Source organism: Camelus bactrianus, chromosome 2 (assembly GCF_048773025.1).
Source record: "Camelus bactrianus isolate YW-2024 breed Bactrian camel chromosome 2, ASM4877302v1, whole genome shotgun sequence".
Lineage (NCBI taxonomy): Eukaryota > Metazoa > Chordata > Mammalia > Artiodactyla > Camelidae > Camelus > Camelus bactrianus.
Genome location: NC_133540.1, coordinates 34771722 through 34793649, shown reverse-complemented (window position 1 = coordinate 34793649; position 21928 = coordinate 34771722). Strand labels below are relative to the sequence as shown.

General features: G+C 37.1%; 1 protein-coding gene across 8 annotated transcripts in view; it reads right to left on the bottom strand.

Annotated features, from left to right (window-relative positions):
• Positions 1–21928, bottom strand: part of INPP4B (inositol polyphosphate-4-phosphatase type II B) — a 687800-nt gene that overhangs the window by 632000 nt on the left and 33872 nt on the right. Inside the window, exon 2 of one of the 8 annotated variants that reach the window (XM_074378065.1) lies at positions 138–211. The exons of the other annotated variants lie outside the window; for them this stretch is intronic. The gene's annotated coding sequence lies outside the window, so the exon portion shown is untranslated. The remainder of the gene's footprint in view (positions 1–137; positions 212–21928) is intronic. 8 annotated transcript variants of the gene reach the window in all.

Here is a 21928-nt window from a genome sequence, read left to right as displayed (position 1 = left end):
ATCAGAAAGAACTCACGTTTAGCTTAATAAAGATAAAGATGCTTATACAGAGAAATATGTGTGTGTGTCTACAGGAGAACACACACACATATTTCCTTGGAACGTCAACAGAGAGGGCCTAAATGAAACAAACATACCTAGTACCCATGCATATCTTGGTCGCTACCATTCTTCAGTGAAAAGAATCCAGGCTCTTCGGTTAATTCTAGGACTGGGACAAGAAATATACAAGATCAGCCAGAATCATTTTTCAGTCCCGGAAAGTAAGAAAGTGCCTCGAACCCCAGACTGATGGGGACACTATACCAAAAGGGCACGGGAACCAAGGGAAAGAGCTCCATTTGGCCAAGCTGGAACAAGCTAGTAAGTAAAGTTGTGTAAGAGTATAATCCAAAGTAGAAAACAACTATCCATGAGTACATACAGATATAAATGAGTGACTGAATAAATTAATACATGGGGGATAAGAAACAGATTCCAAAGAATTTAAATAGTGGATCATGACTCTCCACTCCCTACGTGAGGACTGAGCACAGCAATTTGTTCCCAAGGAATAGGATGAAAATGGGAAAAGGAAAAAAAGTAACTTAAAAGACACCCCCTTCAGCCAGGTGATTAAGGTCAGCGTCAGCAGTGGTGAATCATGGTGGCCGTATACACCCTCAACAGGAGATGACAAAAATGTCCAAAAAATGTCCGTTTTCCACCGTTATCTGCTTTCTCCCCAAAAAAAGCATGACTCCTATCTAATCAAGAAAACATCAGACAAGTCTAAATTGAGAGACATTCTACAAAATACATGAAGTACTTCTCAAAACTGTTAAAGCCATCAAAAACAAGTAAAGGGAGAAATCGTCATGGTCAAGAGGTCCCTAAGGAAGTAAGACAACTAAATAAATGTAATGTGGCATCTTGGACGCGACCTTGGAAAATAAAAGACATGAGGTAAAAACTAAGAAAATGTGAGTAAAGTAGGAGCTTCAGTTAAAAATAACGTATCAATATTGGTTCATTAAATACATCACACATACCACACTGCCCTAAGATGTTAATAACAGGGTAAGTTGTACGTAGGAGTGCATAGGAACTCTCTGTACTATCTTCTCAATTTTGATGCAGATCTAGAACAGCTCTAAAAATAAAATCTATTCAAATACATGTCAGGTTCAGGATGACTAGAAATCTTATATCCTGGGTTCCATTCCTATCCATGTTATCAGCTTATTTTATGACACTGAGCAATCAGTTGTGCCTCGGTTCATGCAACAGTAGTTGGGGATTACAACAGTCAATGACAAACCCATCTCCAAATTCTAATTTGAGTAAAATACTATATTGGTGCTTAAAGGATAAAAAAAATCCTACAGGACACAGTGTCTGGTCTCAAAAAAAAAAAAAAAGAACACCTACTGTCAAGATGAAGCACAGTGGGAGAGACATACATATAAAAAGGCAAATGGTAATATAAGAGAAAACACAGTAAAAACCCATGTAAATACAAAAGCTACATTAGTTCAGAAAGATTACTGTAGACCTGAGCAACAGAAAATGTGCCAGAGAGAAACCAGTACAAGACGCAAGGGAGAGAGGGCAGAGATGTGACCAGCAGGGAATAGAGAAATATGGATGGAGTGGAGAAAGCCCTAAAATTCAGATGGGAGCAATTGGAGCCCTTGTGATTATAGAAAGTCTTAAGTCAGCTTAAGAAATACGGACCTTATCCCCTCATACAGTGTCCCCAAGAACGCTGACCCATGGGGAAGAAGGCATAACCATTATGATACACCAGCCAATAAACACTTGGTAAATTCAAAGCAAATATTAATAACTTTAATAAAGTATCTTTATTCCACAAAGCTCAACATATTTTTCAAAAATAATTTCACTTAACTTTTCACAATTCTTGAAAGCAGTAAAAGAAGGACCTCAAAAATGCCAATATAAAAGAACAGAAAATAGGCTTTCCAAGATAGACCCAAGGGATTTTCTCTTGGTTCTGCTATGTCTTTTAATACTAACCCTTGAATATTCTTTAAAAGGTTAGCGAAAATGAAAAATTTATAATAGCTACGTTTTCAAAGCCAGTGGTCTTGTATGGGAAAAAGAAACACAAACTGGGACAGAAAACTGATGTAATTCATTTGACTGAACAGTAAGCTACCTTGTATTTTAACATGTATACAAGCATCTATTTCTATATGGTGAAGGATGGAAGATTGTTTTCGACTGGAATCCCTTTTTCTCTCATATTACACATAAACCAAGTTCAGGGGCTGCCTTATTTCCCTTTCTCCTTTACAAGCTTGAAAGCGAGAAGGACCATGTCCGGGGGGCACACTAGTTCACGGCGAACACCACACCTCACCCCAACGCCAACACTGACGCCATCGCAGTCTTTCAGAAGCCTGCCCGCATTTCAGAATATTCTACGTGAAAGACGACGACTAATACCTGACATTTGCATCACAGTCGCCCAGTGTTCTCACCCACATTACCATCTTTGACTTCGGACTTCACAGCCAGGATTTTACCGAAACGAAGGAAAACAGACTTGGAATGGGGATGTGATCTCCCCAAGATCAGAGGCCTAAGAAATGGCATGACTTACTAGTTCTATCACCAAAGCTTCATATCACAGCATCGAAGACTTCATCTCAGAAACGTACTACTGTATAGAGCAGGACTTTTAAATACTGCTACTCTGTAAGGGCTTTTGTTTCATTTCATTTGATTTCAGCAATTCAGCAAATACTCTTTTCTATGGGCCATTAACCAGGGGAAGGTAATGGTTTCATACTAGAAGGTCAGAGATTATTAACAGCAGCCATTAAAATGGAATTCTGCCTATAGCATTACACCCTGCCCATTCAGACTCCAGGATGAGTTTTACTGCGGGTGTGTGTAGAGAGTGGCCAGCAGGGGGCGCACTGGGGGGGGTAGTTAGAATGAGGATGCCAGTGATGTGGAGGCTGCGGATGAGACCTCCCGCAGGAGTACCTTCCAGCAGTGCATGCCTCCTCATTTCTTCTTGACAACTAAGCTCTACTTCAGTGATTGGCTCAATGTCTCACCCACATCTTCCTACAGAAGAACTCCCCAGTACTTTTGCTCACTGTACTGCATCCCTAGAGGTAAAGAATAGCCTTCTTTTTGCCTTCCTTCTCAGCTATAATCGTTTTCAGAGCCACAGTCCCTACCAATGCAGTTTGGACCCTGAGAAATGGGCTCTGCAACTTACCCACCTATTGACTGTCCTAAACCAAACCAGCCACCATCAGCCTGTTCTCCCAAACACCGATTCCACACCCAGATCTTCTCATACTGCCTCACGCTGCCTTCCAGCTGTTCATCAGCCCACCTCCAACAACCCAAGCACCCAAGTGTGGCTGACAGAAACCCAAAATAAACTTCAAGTAGCACTGACCAAGAGAGAATCCTTTCAAGTTAACTTCATTTTTTTAAGTTCTAAAGTAAATAATCCTACAATGTCTCATATTTAATCCCACTGATTATATTTGTGTATATATGATATGTTTTAGAAATAGATTTTATAAATTTTTTAAAGAAAATTTCCCTCCAATTGTCAAAACAACACATACCAATTAGAGTACTTGTTTGGTAGGGGACAGAAAAATACTAATAGTCACTCATTTCTCACTTACTATTTTATCATAAACATTTTCACCTGACATTAAAAATTCCTTGAAAATGTTTTCAAATGCTGCATGATTTTCCATTATATAAAAGTATGATTATTGATTTAATCATCCCCCAAGGGCTTTTTCTTTTAGTATAAGGAAACCGCTTTTAGGTAAACAGAGACAGTGCTTAAGAAATGAAAAGCATTACCATGGGCTCGGAGAAGGTAACAGATTCTTTGACCATATTCTCACTGACATTAGAGTGGCAGACGTCCTGAGATGTCACAGATGCAAAAATCACTCCACATCTAAGCAGATGAGCCTTTCCAAGTCACAGAGCACAAGAGAACAAGGGTACCCTCCATACCACTGGTAAAGTGTTGATGTGACAACACCACCAAATCAACTCAAACACTGCTCTGACTTTGAAAATGAAGTGCCCAAGATGTTTTTAGAAACACAAGATTAAAATCTGCCAAAGGTAATCTCAGAATGAATTGGGCCACGCAAGCTTTCTCTATACCCAATTTTCACTCTCATGTCCTCATGACCAGATGGATATCTGTGACCACACCCAGGAGTCAGAATGTCCAACTTCTTTTCTGGCAAAATACGATCTTCTAAATTTTTGAGTGTCCCAAGATGTCACATGAAATAAAAAACACATGACAATAGGGGAGGGTCTAGCTCAGTGGTGGAGCACATGCTTAGCATGCACAAGGTTCTAGGTTCAATCCCCAGTACCCCCATTAAATACATAAATAAACAAACAAACCAAAAAAAAAAAAAAGAGTAAATGACAAAAATGCTACAGAACCTGAAATGGGCCAATACTACATACATTCATTTGTTTAAACCCAAAGATTAAAAAACATAGAAACACCCACAGAGAGTGTTTTATTTCCAGTAACTGCCCATGCATGAAAAACGGAGCTCCCCCAAAGAAAGTAAGTTACCCTTTGCAACACAGAAGAATTAATCAAGAACAAATCTGCCCAAATGTCTACCAACTCTTGCATTACTAGGAAGACAAGGACTGACTTCACATTCTTGTATCCTCAGCACCAGCCCACTGTCTGGATCAGCGTGTAGCCACAACAAAAATTCAGTAAATGTGAAACTGAACAAGGAAGCAGAACTGTGAGCAGGGCACTACTTCAGTGTAACCACCAATAGGACAAAAAGCATTAAGGACAAAACAAAGTAGAGGACGGATTTGTCGCAGCAGCTAAGGGTCAGACCCTGCAAGTAAGAAAACGTATCTCTAAGGATTTCCTCAGAGGCCTCAAAGCCCTAGCATGACAGTAATCCTAAGCACTCCAATTAACTGTGCATAGAAAAGCGTGATTCTAAACGTCAAACTGAAAAGGCAAAATAAATAAATAAGGTGCAGTGCTAAGCACAGTGTATTTGTTACCAAGATTAACAAAACATTTCAGCAAGGTTGCTGAAAACAAAATCAATGTACAAAAATCAATTGCATTTCTAAACACTATCATCAAGGAGCTATAAAATGTAATAAAGATAACATTTAAAAAACACAAAGTAGTTAGGAATAAATTTAAGAAAATATATACAATACCTACACGGAAAAAACAAAGCTTTATTCAAAAAATGAAAGAAAACTAAATGGAAAAGAAATTAAAGACTACATGGAAAATTCATATGACTATATCAATAGGTACAAAAAAAGTATTTCTTAAGTTCAACAATATAGGATAAAAAGCAAAGAAATAAAAATAATAAAACATTTCTTAAATTTGATAATAAGCTTAATGGCCAAACACTACAGAAAATATCCTACTTTACAGAGAAATTTTTGACATGGTCTTTAAATTCAGAAATAAGATTAAGATAACTGCTACCATTGTTATTTAATATAAGAATGAGGTATAAGGATTGGAAAGGAAGAAGCAAAACTACCCTATGTGTAAGGAAGATGATCATCTACATGGCAAATCACAAGTATCAGCACGAAAGCTCTCAATATAGTTTAGCAAGGTTTCCAAATACAGACGAACTGACAAAATCCAGAAATGTTTCTAAACCACTAGTAATCAGCTAGAAAATTTCATTAAAAAAAAAAATCATTCATTACAGTGCACAAAAAAAAGTACTAAGAAATTAACTTGGCAAAAGTTATACAAAAGCTTCAGAGAGTAAAACTTTAAAATTTTCATATGCGGACCAAAAAAAAAGTTTCCGCTGTTTCAAGTTAACAAAAAATGTTGCCTGCCATTCCCATAAACAATGAATGTTGCCCACCCTTGAGCCTTCAAGCCATCAGCCACTGCAGCTGCCCCAAATGTATACCCTGAGGGGAATTCAGGATGGAGAAAGACACAGTATTAGCCCTAGATAATTAACACACATATCAAAAGAATAATTTCAATGACCCCAGACTCATGCATCTTCCTATACATGGAAAAGCACTAAAATCATTAACTTGAGATTTCAGAGGTTTGTTTTGTGATTAGCAGTAATCTTTTGATGTTTGGCTTTTTTTTTTTTTTTCTTTTTTCAGCAAAACCTTTTATATAGCCTGGCTCCTCCCTTACCCCTTTAGAATAGTCCCCAGAGCTATCTGAGAGGATGCCAACCTGGATTGTAGTCCTCAAAAACACCACCGAATAAAACATAACTCTCAGCTTTAAGTTGTGCATTTCTTCAGTAAACACCTAAAAGAGAAAACCTTAAACTTCCCTAAAACTGAAACTCAGTAGAAAAAGAATGAACTTTTCCATATAAAGAGCTGAAACAAAATGGGGAAAAAAATAATGTAACATTAAATCTGTACTGGTATTATACACAAAAAATTCTGTGTATTTAAGAACTAAATATGAAAGAGCAAACAATAAAATTTTAAGAAGGTAAGAGAGTGTATCTTTAATACCCTTGGGCAAGGAATGATTTCTTAAACATATAAAGCCCAAGTCATAAAGGAAAATATTGATATGCTAGATTACTTTAAAATTAAGAACTTCTGTTCATTGAAAGATACCATAAAAAGAAAGTGAGAATTCAAGTCACACACTGGGAGATAAAATTTATAATATTAAATGTTAGCATGAAAATACACAAAGCACATACGCAAATCAATCAGAAATGACAAACAATCTAATAAGAAAAATGGCAGCACTTAGCAAAAGCGGCAAAAAAAAACCCATAAAAATTTAGAGAATGTAATTTGGAAAACAATTTGGCATTAGATACTAGGGTATAAGTATGTGCATACACTGTAAGCTAAGAATTCAACTCTCGGTTTTATATATATATGTACACCTTAAGTACAGATAGGTAGATAGATAAATAGAAATGTATATACACACATATGTACCTTAAAGAATATTTCACAAGAATATTCATTTAGAATTCTTTGTAATGACAAAATATAATCCAAGAGTGTTGCAGAAAAACATGTTACAGCTCAGTTGTGACAGCAACCTGGATCCAGGCAAGAGACCAAGTAGGAATCAGAGGGTTGGAGAACTCAGGTTTATTACGCCAGTGGGCCAAGACGAGTTAACACTTCAAGCTCTGGACCCCGTCTGTAGGTTTACACAGGCCTTTTATAGGCTGCCAGTTTGACACTTTGCAACATCATATGCAAATAAAGTACAACAGAAGTTGACCAACCAGGAACAAGCTTTATAGAATTAGCCCAATCAGGAGTGCGCTCCATGCAAATGAAGTACTACAAATGGACCAATCAGAAGTTAGAGAAGTGGACCAATCAGAAGTGAGAGTAATAACCAATCAGGAGTAAAGGATAGCCAATCAGAAGTTAGCTCAGGGAACCAATAGAATTCTAGGTGTAAGTTAGCTGCTTTAGAGGCAAAGAGCGAGATAGAGCCTCTGGGCCAGGGAACCGGACGGTGCTAGAAGGAGAGCAGCGGCCCTGCCTAGGGGTCCTGCCCGTCTTTTTATGGGGCTTCCTGCCTCAAGGGTAAAATGGATTAAATGAATGACTTGTGCTGTATTCATTCTGTGGAACACTATGTAGCATTGAAAATGAATAAACTATAATTGCGTGCAAAACCATGGGTGAAGGTCAAGATGTAATGTGGTGTTGATTTCAGTAAGAAAGCAAGTTACATGAGTTCATTTACGTAACTTCAAATGCATGAAAAACCGAACCAGATAGGTTTAGGGATAGAAACACATGTGATAAAACTATGATGAAAAAACAGAGGAATTACACCACAAAATCCAGGGTGAGAGGTGATTACCTCTTAGGAAGAGTAGATAGGGATGACAATGGAACAAGCACCCAGGAGCCTCAAAGACAACAGTTCTCTTAACTTGAGTGGTATGTATGCAAAACTGCTGTATTTTCATTCTGTATAATATTATGCATACTTTATAGGGGGTTTTCTTGTGCAATAGGTAACAAAATAAAATGTAAAAGAGAATGCTGTCTAAAGTTCCTCTTAAAGTCCTTGGACTGATAATCTGCCCTTTTAAAACCTATTTTCTCAGTTTGAAGAACAAGTTTTAACAATATCTACCTCACAGGGATGTGCGAAAATACAACAGATCTTAGAATAGCATCTGGTATATAGTAAGTGCTTAATAACTGCTAATTTTCATTATTATTATCATCAGTATCATATTTACTAATACCAATGCAATTATTAATGTGGCCAAACCAATCTATGGCCTCTGCTTACCCAATGTTTTAATCCCTTCTACAACCAAAAAATAAATAAACTCTGTTGATAAATTATGCTTTTATTCAACTACTTTTTTTGTCTTATATATGCTGTTCTTCTCACTACAAATCTTCTTTCTAAAACTTTCATAATTGCTGCCTCTATTCAATATGTTTCATATGCTTTCACCTAAATTTAGGTCATTATTTTTAATTTAAGAATATTATCTAATATGAGGGAGACATACAATACCTCCACATTCATTCCATTTTTATATCCATTCCTCCCAAAGAAAGGCCCTTCATCTTTGAATCTGATTTCAATATTCATGCACAATGGAAGTGAGCATCTCGAAGATGAGGGTCACATCTCATCATTGTTCCATCCCCAACACCACGCTCTATGTGACAGGCACATTTATATGAGCTCAAAAAATGTTTGAAGCATGAAGGATGGATTTTCAAATGAATGAACTAAGGAGGACACAGACACGGAGGATTCTTGTGTAAGTTAAAGGGCATGGCAGATACGTTTGTCTCTCTCATTTGTTGCAAGACAACAGTGCCATTAAAGTGACAAAAATCAACACCACGGGGAATAAATCTATATAAGGAATCAGGGGTTCAGCAGTCAAAAGATTTCAGCAAAATCCTGAGAGGTGGAAAGTAGCCAAGAGATGTGCTATGAATGAAACAGAATGGAAAAATCCACAGCCAGGGAATGAGAACACTGAACATGCCCTGTGCTAGAAGGCAGCGAGGCATGGAGGGTAGCAAAAAGGATGCTGAACACGGAAGGTCAGTGAAAGTCTAACCAAGGAGACTCTATCCCTGCCACAGCAGAGAGGCAGAGTTTCCAGCAGCTTAACATTTACAGCCAGGGGGAAAAACATCTAATAGAGTTCTTGCTAAAGATTTGAATAATTGTTGCAGAAACTAGACTTCTGCTACTGAAGCTGGCACTTACCTACTCTGGCATTTAGGAGTTCTTGACCTAAGAGGAAGCTTTCTTTTCATTCACTCTAGAACTCAGACTGTCAGTTGACAAGATTCATCCACGTACAGGGAGTTTCCAATCAGACTCTATTCAGGGGAGACCAATGTGAAGGAAAAACAGTTTCCACAGATGCAAATCATGATTACCAAGAGAAAAATTGGGAGATAAAGTCAAGGAGCTTTCCCAGAGCAGAGTAAAATAAGATCTCCAAAAAAGGGTGGGGGCCGGGTAGGGGAGATCTACATCTAAGTGACCAAAGTTCTAGAGGGTGAAGACAAAAAAAGATACATGTTTTCACATGAGAAGGAATCACCAAATTTCAAAGTCCAAGAAATAATAAAAGAAAAAAAAATCTAGACATACTTTCATGATATTTTATACCCCCTAATACAAAGAGCATATCCTAAATGTTCCCAAAGTGGAAAAATAAAAATTCACTAAAAAAAAAAGTGCGTGACAATAAATATGCCATTATCATCATTAAATTCTAGTGTTCTCAGAGTTTAAGGGAAATTTTTTTTGAGCATAGATAATCTATTTTCAAAAGTGAGGTTAAATAAATATATCTTCAGATAGTCACAAATTCAGAACATTTATCTCACATCTGCCTTTCAGAGGAAATCTCTTGAGGATGCCTCACTGAAACAAGCATGGAAGTCAAGAAAGAGAAAGGTGTAAGAAATAAAAACAACAGAAGAGCAGAGCACAATGAAAGGAAATTTGGACATAACACTAGGCAGCAAGCCTAGAAAGCAACTGATTGCAGTTAGGACAGGAAGCCACTGGGCCATCACTAGAAAATCTCAAAGAAGAAAAATGAAATAAACTCAATCAATATAAAAATCAGCCAGAAGAGATTAGTGATGTTGTGTAAAGGTTGTTTATGGTTATCAAAGGGAGGGAAGAAGGAGAGGGAGGGACAGAAACATCAGAAAAGACAGAGAACTCTACAAGAAAGCAATTTCTACATATATAATGCAAACCCAAATGTGGCATGATTTTGAGCAGTTAGCAGGGCGTGAGATCACACAGAACTCACTTAACTTGATGCTAGATTGATTCAAGAGGCTTGAGGGCTGGGTAACCGGGCCCATGACGAAGGAAAAGAATTTTACTCATCATCTCTAGAAATTACTTAGATTCTTAAAGCATGAGGGAACTGATTACAGTTTCAGAATAGACTGTAAATACTATCTACCTTGATGACATACAAGGAAAGTTACAGCCAACAGGTTGAAAGACAGAGTTGGAAAGAAGTGTAGCGGAGGAGGAGGTATTAATATCCCCCTGGACATCATGAGGAATGAAGAGACCTTGTCTACAGACTAGGGAACAAAAGTAGAAATTAAAATGTATTATCAAAACTTACACAGAGACACAATTGAAGAGCTTTTCCAAAATATATATTCAAAATTGAAAAGGGAAGAAAATTGTATAAATGAGATCAACAACCAGATTCCATAGTGAAAAGAAGAAGTAGTGAGAAGTGAGAAATTGATAAATCAATTAGTATTTAAGTATATTATTTAAAGTTATAGTATTAATCAATGGAAGAACCAAAATCAGAAGTGGTTTAAATGGTTGAAGTGTTTGTGTCTGAACAATGGGATGGAGACAGTGAGAAACGGGCTGGTTCTTTTCTTGATAAACCCTTTGGTACCACTGGACTTTACCCACATACACATAATACATGGGTAGTTTTTTTTTTTTAAGAGTGAATTTTTCACAAAACCACTAAATTCAAAGATTGGAATTAATCCCATTGAAGTATCACACAACATAAAGGAAATTTCACCTTCAACCTCTATTAAATGTTTTACAACTATAATTGTCTAAAATGTTACTTTAAAAAAAATCTCTTAATTCTCTTTTCCTTAAATACATATATTTCAGGAATACTGTCTATGCAATACTCTCTGAATCTCACGAATCCCAATATATTTTAAATAGTTGTGTGCATCTTTTACTGATCTTAAATAATACATATAAAAAGATATACGTTTTGTGGAAAAACTGGACAATTCTGAAAAGATATATAGAACACACCATCATAATTCACTCTTCGGAAGCAACTGCTTTTGAAAACAGTGGTAATCGCCTTCATTGTTTACTGTAACTAAAACCATAGCACAACTAACATATTGCATTCTACTTACAAAAAATAATATAAAATTTTTCCATGCTATTAGGACTATTCAAATATAATTTTTAAAATCAATGTTGAGAGATTATAAAAACAGTACATAACTAGTGTAGGAAAGTCAGAAAATAAAGAAAAGCATGGAAGAGAAAAACAACAATTCTTTATAATTCCATAATCGAGAGATATGTAGTTTTAACAATTTCATATCTCTTCCCATCTTTCCACATACAGTGTGTCTTAATAGTTGATCTATTGTGTATATAAGTTTGTTTCCTGATTTTTTTACTAAATATTGTAACAAAAGTATGCCCCTATACATCAGCTTCTTTATAAATATCTTTTATATTTATCAAATTTTAATTAATTATTGTCTTATTATCAAATACTAGTGTTCTTCCAATTTTTTAACTGTTTAAATAATGATACAATGAACACATTTGTGCATAAAATCTTTGCCTCTTTTGGGTTTTTTTCGTTGGTTAAATTTCCAGAAATACAAACACTGGCTGTACAGAAGTATAATAAATTTAGACCATATAAAGATCATTCTGAGTACAATAACAGGAAAAGTATGTAGTTTACATAAAGGCAAGCGATTCTTTGACTTGTGCAAAATATTACTGCATAAATTAAAAACAAAAAAGAACCAGAAAGATAAGCATGAGTTGTTTTCAAGTGCTCTGAGAAGCAGTAAGACAGTATGATCCTTTTTGGGTTGAATATACATACAGCAAACTTAGAAACAGCAATCTCCCTTCTCCCAAAAGTGAGTAATAACTTATACCAAGCAAACAAACAACCCTGCTGGGTTCATTCCTTTTATGGCCAATGTATCTCTATGGAAGCAGTAGAGCAGGTGAAGATTCTGAGTCAACAATAAGGTACCACTGCTTATTTTCAAGGCTGTTGAAAGGGTTTCTTTAACAAATCATGCTTCCTCTCTGACGCTGATTCTCACATGGCATAAAGTTAACGCAATGGTGTGTATATCTGATCAAATGGAAACTGGATCACCATATACATCATGGCATCATTTTTTCAAGAGATATTAAAGAATTGAGGTTTACATGCAGATCTCTGAAAGGAAAGAAAGAGATCCAATGACTTCTAAAGATCTCTTAGTCTTTTAAGCTCAAAAGGCAAAACACTAACTAACCGTACATTAATTAGCTTATAACCCTAGAAATATCACAGTGCATTGGTAGTATGGTGCCTACTTTTGTTTCAAGGATTTGTGCTAATTACCTGAGTGTTAAATGTTAAGGGTCTCTTTTAGTATTTCCCCCTTGGTACAGTGCTTGGAACTTCTTAAATTCCCATTAAGTGACTAAAGGTGTTAGGAAGGTAGTGATAACTCAAGATGATGGAATAAAAGATAGAACATTATTCCACGCTGGAAGTAAATTACTAACAAAGTGGGTATTTGAGGGTCCCGCGTCTGCAGAGCAAGTCACTTAGAGAATCTGAAGGTCGTCTATATGGCTAGAGAGTGGATCTGATGAGAAGAAATTGTTTAGAGATAAAGATGGAGAGGCTGACTAGAGACAGATCACAAAGGGCTTTGGATACTAGGCTAAAGTAGCAGAAAACCACGGAAGGCATTAAAACATGGGTGTCAGGATGAGAAAGCACACTCCAGCTGGGGGCAAAGAGCAATCGGTAATCGAGAGAAGACATGATACGGCCAGAGTTAAGACAGTAGAACTGGGATGGTGTTATGGGCTGAACTGTGTTCCCCCCAGGTTCAGATGTCGAAGCCCTAATGCCCTGTACCTCAGAATGTGTCTGCAGGTGGAGACAGAGCCTTTCAAGAGGTGATTAAGTTAAAATGGGGCTGTTAGCGTAGGTCCCAATTCAACTTCACTGGTGTTCTTATAAGAAGAGGAAATACGGACACCCAGAGAGACACCAAGGATGAGTGTGCACAGAGAACAGATGGTGTGAAGACAGTGAGAGGGCAGCCATCTGCAAGCCAAGGGGAGAGCCCTCGGCTCTGACACACCTTGATATTGGACTTCAAGCCTCCAGAGCTGTGAGAAAATGAAGCTGTTTTTTAGGCCAGTCTGTGGCATTTTGTTAAGTCAGTCGTAGCAAACTAATGCAGATGCCTTTCTAATAACTAATCCAGTGGGCCTGAGAGACACTTAGAAGTCAACAGTCACAAAATCCAGTGACCGGATATGAGCTTTCATGGAGAGGCAGGAGCCAAGGTGACTCCAGAGGGTGGAGCGTTTTCTGAAGTAGGGGCTCCAGGAGAAGCAGGAGGGACTAAACATAACGGATTCAGTTGAGCACACATTGCATTTTTGTAATTACGAAACATCCAAGCAGAAAATCTAACTATGAAGTAGACAGTGAGATAACTACATGGATCTGGAACTCAGGACAGAGAGCTTGGCTGGAGAAATGGGCCGAGGTTCCTCGACATGTAGCTGAATGAAGACCCTGTTGGTGAGCAAGAGAATGATTGCTTGAACTCAGTGACATGTGGACATGAGGACAGAGAAATGAAACAATCACAGAGGGGTCCATCTTCCCCTTGCAAAGGTCCCTAAGGCTTTGGCTTTTAGGTATCGAGGCAGACACCTGAATGCCCATTCAGAAGACACTTCCCTTTGCGGGCTTTCTTTAATAGGAGCCTACTCTGGTTCAGGTTCTGGGCAATAACGTGCCAAGGCCCAGAGATGGAAGTCATAGTTCCTTTTGCCAGAAAATGTTTACAAAGCACTTGAACTATTCATTTCCAATGGAAATATATCTGAAAAGATTTTCTTCTTGATAAAAAGAGGGAAAAATATGTGCAAAGCAATGTTTGCCTCTTTCTTCTTGAATTTGAGGACTGGTGAGAAGATGTCATGCTTAGTATTATGGCAGCCACGTTGTAAGAATGAGGGATGGTTAAGAGAACTGAAAGGAAGCCTTCCCAGAGGTCTGGACATGTGGGGTTGCTATGCCTCCTGGAGTCATCTACTTCTTCACTTGTTATGGTAGAAGAAACATAATCCCAAACTATTTATTCCACTTTTTCTTATTGAAGTATAGTTGATTTATAATGTTGTGTTAATTTCTGGTATACAGCATAGTGATTCAGCTATATATATATATATATATATATATATTCCTTTTCATATTCTTTTTCATTATAGGCTATTGCAAGGTATTGAATAGAATTCCCTGTGCTATACAGTAGGACCTTGCTGTTTATCTGTCTCATATATAGTAGTTAGTATCTACAAATCCCAAACTCCCAATTTATATTTATCCCTCCCCATCCCCTCTCCCCGCAAGTAACCATAAGTTTGTTTACTAAGTCTGTGAGCCTGTCTCTGTTTTGGAAATAAGTTCATTTGTGTACTTTTTAAAAAAATTCCACTTTCAGTTGAGAATCCTGTTTTGTGCACCTGAAAACATACCAACAGGTACCAGAATTTTCCTCAAATAACTCACCTACTAAATGTCATGGAAGGTACCTATTCCTCAGTTCTATTGAGATATAATTTACATATAACATTGTATATGTTTAACGTATAGAATGTAATGACCTGATACAAATATATATTGCACAATAAAGTTAGTTAAACCTCCATCACTGTATATAATTATCTTTTTTCGGTGATAACATTTAAGATCTCTCTTAGCAACTTCCAAGTATATAATACAGTATTAACTAGAGTCACCATGCTGTACGTTACATTCCCAGAACTTGTTCTTCTTATAACTGAAAAAGTGAGTACCCTTTGGCCAACATCTCCCCCATCTCCCCTGCCCTCATCCCGGGCAAGCACCAATCTATTCTCTTTTTCTATGAGCTCAGCCTTTTTAGATTCCACATGTAAGTGGGATCATGCAATATTCTCTTTCTGTGACTAGTTTATTTTATTTAGCATAATGTCCTCCAGGTTCATCCATGTTGTCACAAAAGGCAAGATTTGCTTCTTTTTTATAACTGAGTAACACTTCTTTGGTTGTGTCCGTGTCTTCGCTATTGTGAATAATGCTGCCCTGAACATGACGGTGCTGACATCTCTCTGAAATAGCAATTTCATTTTATGGATGGCATCTTAGAAGTGTGAGCCAGGATGTCAGCCTGCTCAGCCCAATAAAGCTACGAGCCTCCAGCTTTTAGTCTGGGGGGTTCCTGTCTCCTCCTTCAGGTTCTACTCAGAAAATAATAGTAATTTAAAAGATAGCACTGATCACCCTTTCTGTGCAAAAATAATAAAACTGAATAAAGAAATTGGGAGGATGTAAGACAGGAAACATCATGAAATAGTTCTTGAAAGCACCTTACACAATATCCAAGTTTTAAAATGGGTCTTTGTAACAGTCATCAATTAGCTACAGGTACAATATAATTTCAAGTTTGTATTCATTTAATAATCAGACACTAGATGCTCAACAACTTCTGATTACATTTGACATCAGAAACACTGAAAAGTTATCAGCAAAATCATTTTCAGTTTTCTTGCTGTATAAGAAAAAACATATTTTCTTTGCACTTTTTCATAAGAGAAAATTTTGAAACCCAACTATCTCTACCACTTTACTTTTGAATTTCATTACAAAGAAGCCTACAAAGTGAATTCCCTTCTGCAGTCTAATGCAGGAATAGAGATAAGAAATACGTCTCTGGTTTCCCAGGGGAATTCCAGAAACACTTTAAAAAAAAAAAAAAAAAGGAAGGATAATGCCAGTTCCTTGTAAGTATTGCAAAGCATGGAAAAATGAAGAAAATCTCTCAATTCTTTTAATGAAGTGAGCAAAACACTGATACTAATCTTGAGGATATGTGTACTACTCAAAACACACACACAGACACTACACACACAAACTCCAGACCAATTTCACTTATGATTACCAGTGTAAAAATCCCAAAGAAAATATAAGCAAACAGAATCCAGCAACACTTCTTCAAAAAGAAGACTAGTGCATCATGACCAAATATGGCTTATCCTAAGATCCTTCAATATGAGAAAATGTACTAATACTTATAATAAATGTATCACTTTAATATTTAAGTCAGATCGTGTCACTCCTCTGCTCCAAAATCTTTAATAAGATTAAAAACAAATTAATGTCTACTAATAAGAAACTAGTTAAACAGACTATGTCACGTCCATTCAGTGTAATGTAATGCAGGTGTAAAAATGATACTGACGTCTTAATTACTGATTGGGGCAGACTAGCTTACTATTCACCAGAAACTCCCTTACTGTGATGCTTCTCCCTGTAAGAGGATTCTATATCCCCATCCTTGTTGATCTTGGAAAAAGGTATGACTTGCTTTGTCCAATAAAATGTGGGCATATATGTCATGTGTCACTTCCAGACAGAATATTAAAGAGCCAACATGTGATTTTCCATGCTTTTTTTCTCCCCTCTGTCATGTACCTGGTAATGTTCCAGATAGCTTTTCTCAATCAGCCTGAATTCCCAAGAGACAGTGACCTGGACCAGGGCTACAGATGATTCACAGTAGACGTAATGTGCATGAGATGTAAATCTACGTAATTTTAAGGCCCTGAGATTTTAGGATCAACATGGTAACCTATTCTGGCCAATGCACTCAGGTAGAAAAATCTCCAGGAATATACTGTCAGGTGAAAAAAGCAAGGCATGGAAGAGTGTGAATAAATGTGAAAACAGAGGAGGAAATAGCATGTAACAAATACGTGTGTGTGCTAGCTCCTCCAAGCATAAAAGTTCCCTGGATGATTTTTATCTCTTAGGGACAGTGGAAGAGGACAAATGGGAGACAGAGTTGAGAGACTTTTGATAGGACATCTTGTTTTATGTTTTCTGACACCTGATTCTATGCATGTATTATTTATTTCAAAACATTAAATACATTCTTAAGGAAAGAAACACTTGTCTCTAAAACACGTGTTGGCATAAAATCTTAAGAAAACAAGTAGGAGAGAGAACAGTGACCAAACTGTCAGATGCCACAAGAGCTTAGGCGTCACAGTTTAGGCTGTGTCCTTGGGAGCCAGAAGAGCTTTCAGCAGGGAGATCACATGACCAAATCCACGCGCTGCTGCCGAGCAGGTGAAAGATGAGTTAGAAAACTGAGAAATGCGATTGTCTACTGAGATATGATGAGAATGGTATTTTCTCCAGGTCCATCTTTGTGTCCTACTCCATAATATACCTAGTAACTTACCTAGTCAATCACCACTGGTTGTCGGCACCATCACTTGACGTTTCCCTGACAATGCCTGAGCCGGAAGAATACCATATGTAGGTGCTCTAGCATTTTGGAACAACATTTTATCTAAATATGTTAACATTTATACTAGAATCACATGAAAACCAAGATTGAGTTTATATATGTTATTCAAGATTCATCTGACTCTGGCTCCTCTAGGTACCAGAGATGGTGTTTTGATTTTTCCACTTTGTTATAAGTACTTAAGTTGCCAAGTTCCATCATCTCTCTTTACCACTTAAAAGACTCTACTGGAGACTTACAGTTTCCCCAGGAAAGGAGTCCTGCTGGTCTCCTTCATGATCACACACACACACACACACACACACCAGAAAACCACCCACCAGCTAGGTTCTTCCTTCAGAGGGGGGAGTCGTTTTTCTTCTCTTGTTTTATTTTACTGAATAACAAACGCTGAAAATTACCAAATAGGGTTTCACAACAGGTAAAACTTCCTAGGACTTTTGCTTGAAGGCTTTCAAATGGAAAGCAAAACTGCAGAGAAATCACAAGACTTCTCAAATTGAAAGTCGGATGAAGATACATAAGAAAATGACATAGAGAAAAGCTCTCAAAAGATTTCTCATACACCTGTTTTAAGACTCAAAGGATCATCCCATCAGGAGGAAAAAAATACACAAGCTTAAAGTAGAACTAGAACCTAATTTCAACTGTACCCATCTTTTTTTTTTCAGTGCAACAAGACTACTCTACTTTAGATAAATAATATGCATACGTAATTAATAAGATTATAAACCGAGTACTTTAGGATGTAGTTATGCTGGAAGAGCTAAAACTTACAGATTTTTCACTTGGAAGTAGCCTTTGACAATGTAAATATAAATCTCTCTCCTTCTGTACGTTTATCCAACTAATTCATGATGAGGACACCAACAGAAATTGCCATGTAAGAATTTTTATTTCAGAATGCTTTTTCCATTGTTAGGATATTTATGTATACAACTCACTATTAAAAATAATGAAGATTATGAAGAGCCAAACACCAGAACAAAAATCATCGATATCTTTTAATGTTAAGACTACAATGCCTAAGCAGCTAACATTGTTATCCTAAATGTTTATGGATTGTTAATACTACAATACGGTATTGAAAAATTAAGACTCAAATATGCAGATTGGTTAGGGGAAAGGACACAAGGAATTTTAATTTTTTATTTTCAAGGTATTTACGTAAGAAGTGATTTTACCAGTCATCTTGGATTAAAACCTTAATACTAAAGAAGGAAAGTTTAATCTTATCAGTAAATAGATTTTTATCAATGAAATGTGTTCTGGAATACAGTGCACGCTGAAAGAATTTTGATGTCAAAAAAACAAGGTAAAATGGAAATGGTCAACATTTTCATTTTAAGAAAAAGATGTAAAACTTTTAAGATTCTAAGATGTAATCATATTTCTTCACACAATTCTATTGATGTAGTATAAGAAAAGATATTTAATAGGATTAAACAGCCATGCCAAATTTTAATCATGAATTTGCATGTTGCCTTAATACCTAGTAATTTATGTTCATTTCACTCTTTGAAAAAACTAAGGTCTTCCAAAAATCCAGCTGTTCTAAGCACTCCAGAACTCCATTAGTCTTTAACATCTACAACATCCTACTCAGGACAAATGTTTGACCCTTCAGTACATTTCTTACCCATCTCCATATAGCTCGACAGTAATAGGTATCAGGAACTATCCGTTTGGTATGTATATAGATTACTGAGGATGGCTTCATAGACTGAATTTCCATTTGTAAACTATTAATAATAACCTGTCATCATGTGCAGAAATTATTAACTCAGATGAAAGAAAAAAATTGTATGAACATCCTAGAATAGATACTAGAATGTATTTCAAAGTGCTGAAGGTGGTACCAAACTATCTGTATTCTTCCTGGGTAACCTCTTTATGACTGATGAATGGTCCTAGATCAACAAGATTCAGTCGCTCTGCAATCAGTGACTCAAAAAGATTTAGTTTTCCCGGGTTTTAAAAAAAATCCTACAGGATATAATATGACCTTGGTCTTAATAAGAATTTATCATCGGATTGCACAACAATGTAGATGTACGTAAATGCCACAGAACTATACACTTAAAAATGGTTAAAGTGGTAAATTTTATGTTATGTAAATGTCACCACAAATTAAAAAAAGAATTTGTCATCAAGGAACTTATTAATAATGCAGTTAGCATTTAGTTATAAAATCATGTATTTCACATTTTTTCCACTACACATCCACACATAAAGTTTTGCTCCTGTTGTATTAGCTTCTTTTACTCACAACCCTGAACTACATCTTGATCCATCAGCATTATTTATTCATTGATTCAGAATATAAATATTTTACTGCCATAAATATGAGCAGTAATCTACTGAGATTAACATTTCAGTTATGGGACCACAGCTAATATATACAATCATGTTTTCCGTGCTGTACCAGCGGCTTCATAAAATCAGCTCAACTAACATCTTATACTGAATTCCTATAGAGCACAAAGGACTCTCTCAGACACTTCTGTTGTCATCTCAGTATACGGTTGATTAACTTGTAAGCTTTACACTCATACTTTAGGTATATTGTACATGTAAGCCTCTTATTAACCCTACTTTGGGATCCCAAAGTCACCTGGAGATTTTCCAAGACCAAATTTCATTGTCATCATATGGATCCAAACTTATATCAAACTCCTAATCCTCTTGTCAACCCTCCAAAAAAAAATGCCTTGCATACAAATTGTCATTCAACAACACATTCGTTTAACAGTATTTCCTCCTGATTTTACTCATTATACATGTCCAGACAGAAGAGGGCTCTTTTCTAGCAATCTAAAAATTAAAGATATTATATAGGTACCAGTATACAGTGCTGACATTTTTTTGCTCTGGTTGTTAAAATATTAACTTACTTTGAATCTAATTGCTGAGTTCTCCCTATTGCTGTATGAGGAGTTACCTAAGGATACAGCCACGGAGCAGCGGCAGGAGAGGCTGGGAATGGGGCCGGGTGCAGTGATGGTGAATATGTGCCCCCCACTCCATACGTCTGCCTAGTGCACCAAGGGGTGGCCATGGCCGTGGAGTCATGGACAATGGCTGTCACTGCCTCAGAGCAGCACAACGCAGGCAGGGCAGGTAGCACTGGCGGAGGTATTGCTGACAGAGGGCCAAGCCAGCATGTCCCTAAATCGAGGCCATAAAGGAGTCACCTGACATCCAGGTGTGTATCCTGCTCTGACCCAAGGGCATCATGCCAGCTGCCCTCCAAGTGCACAGAAGTGCTGACTAGGGGAGACTTAGGGTGTCACTGGAAAAGTCTGATGTGATTCATTGTGTTAACTCCTATCTAAAAGCCAACCAATGATTTGGAAATTGTTGGAAGGATTTGTTAAATTTAAATGAATTTGCAGCACTTGGGAAGCTGCCTTATGATCCATGTCAGTTAAGTTAGAAAATAAAATCATTATTTTTAAATGTTTTCTTATGCATTGATCTGTATATTAATTCATCTGACCATCTGGTTAGGAATATTTTGAATATTATTATTTTCATTCAACTCTCCTCACCCCCGCTTCATCAGGATGAGTGCCTCTACCTACATTTGCTTACCAACATATCCCCAAAGGAAAACGTGGTGCTGACACATAACAGGCCTCAAAATATTATCCAATGAATGATTAAATAATTGAATAAGTATTTACTCAGCCAGAAGTTATAATCCCCCAAGCCTCTCTAAAACCAAAATCAAACTTCAATTTCTCACACACACACACACACACAAATCACTAAGTACCTCCGAAGTGTGAGGCACTATGGGAATTCTGTGGAGGGTAAGAGGATGAGGAATTACCCAGTCCCTGCTCTCAGACAAACTTAAAATCTAATGCAAGATAGAGTTTCGTGATAAAAATTAAAATCCCTAAGATGTATTTCACACTTCTCTGCTGAACTCTGCATCCTAAGGACAGCGGGATCTCCAGGACGCGATAGACCTAACAGCATGCACGTGGCCACACACCTGCGCTATTTCAGCCTCGATAGTGGATAAAGGGTCCAGGATTTCAGGACTGTGCCTGTCCTACATTGCCCCGAGTGCTGTTCCCTTCAGCTGTGAGTGTCAAGTGGAGAAGACACCGCACTTTCTGGCTCTGCAGGACATGAAGCTGCCTCATCACCAAATGTCTCAGTTTTGCTTTGTTTTTCCCCCTTTAGCATTAGGAAAGATAGATATGCATTTAAATCAACATAGATGTTAATAAAATCCCACGAAATCCTGTTT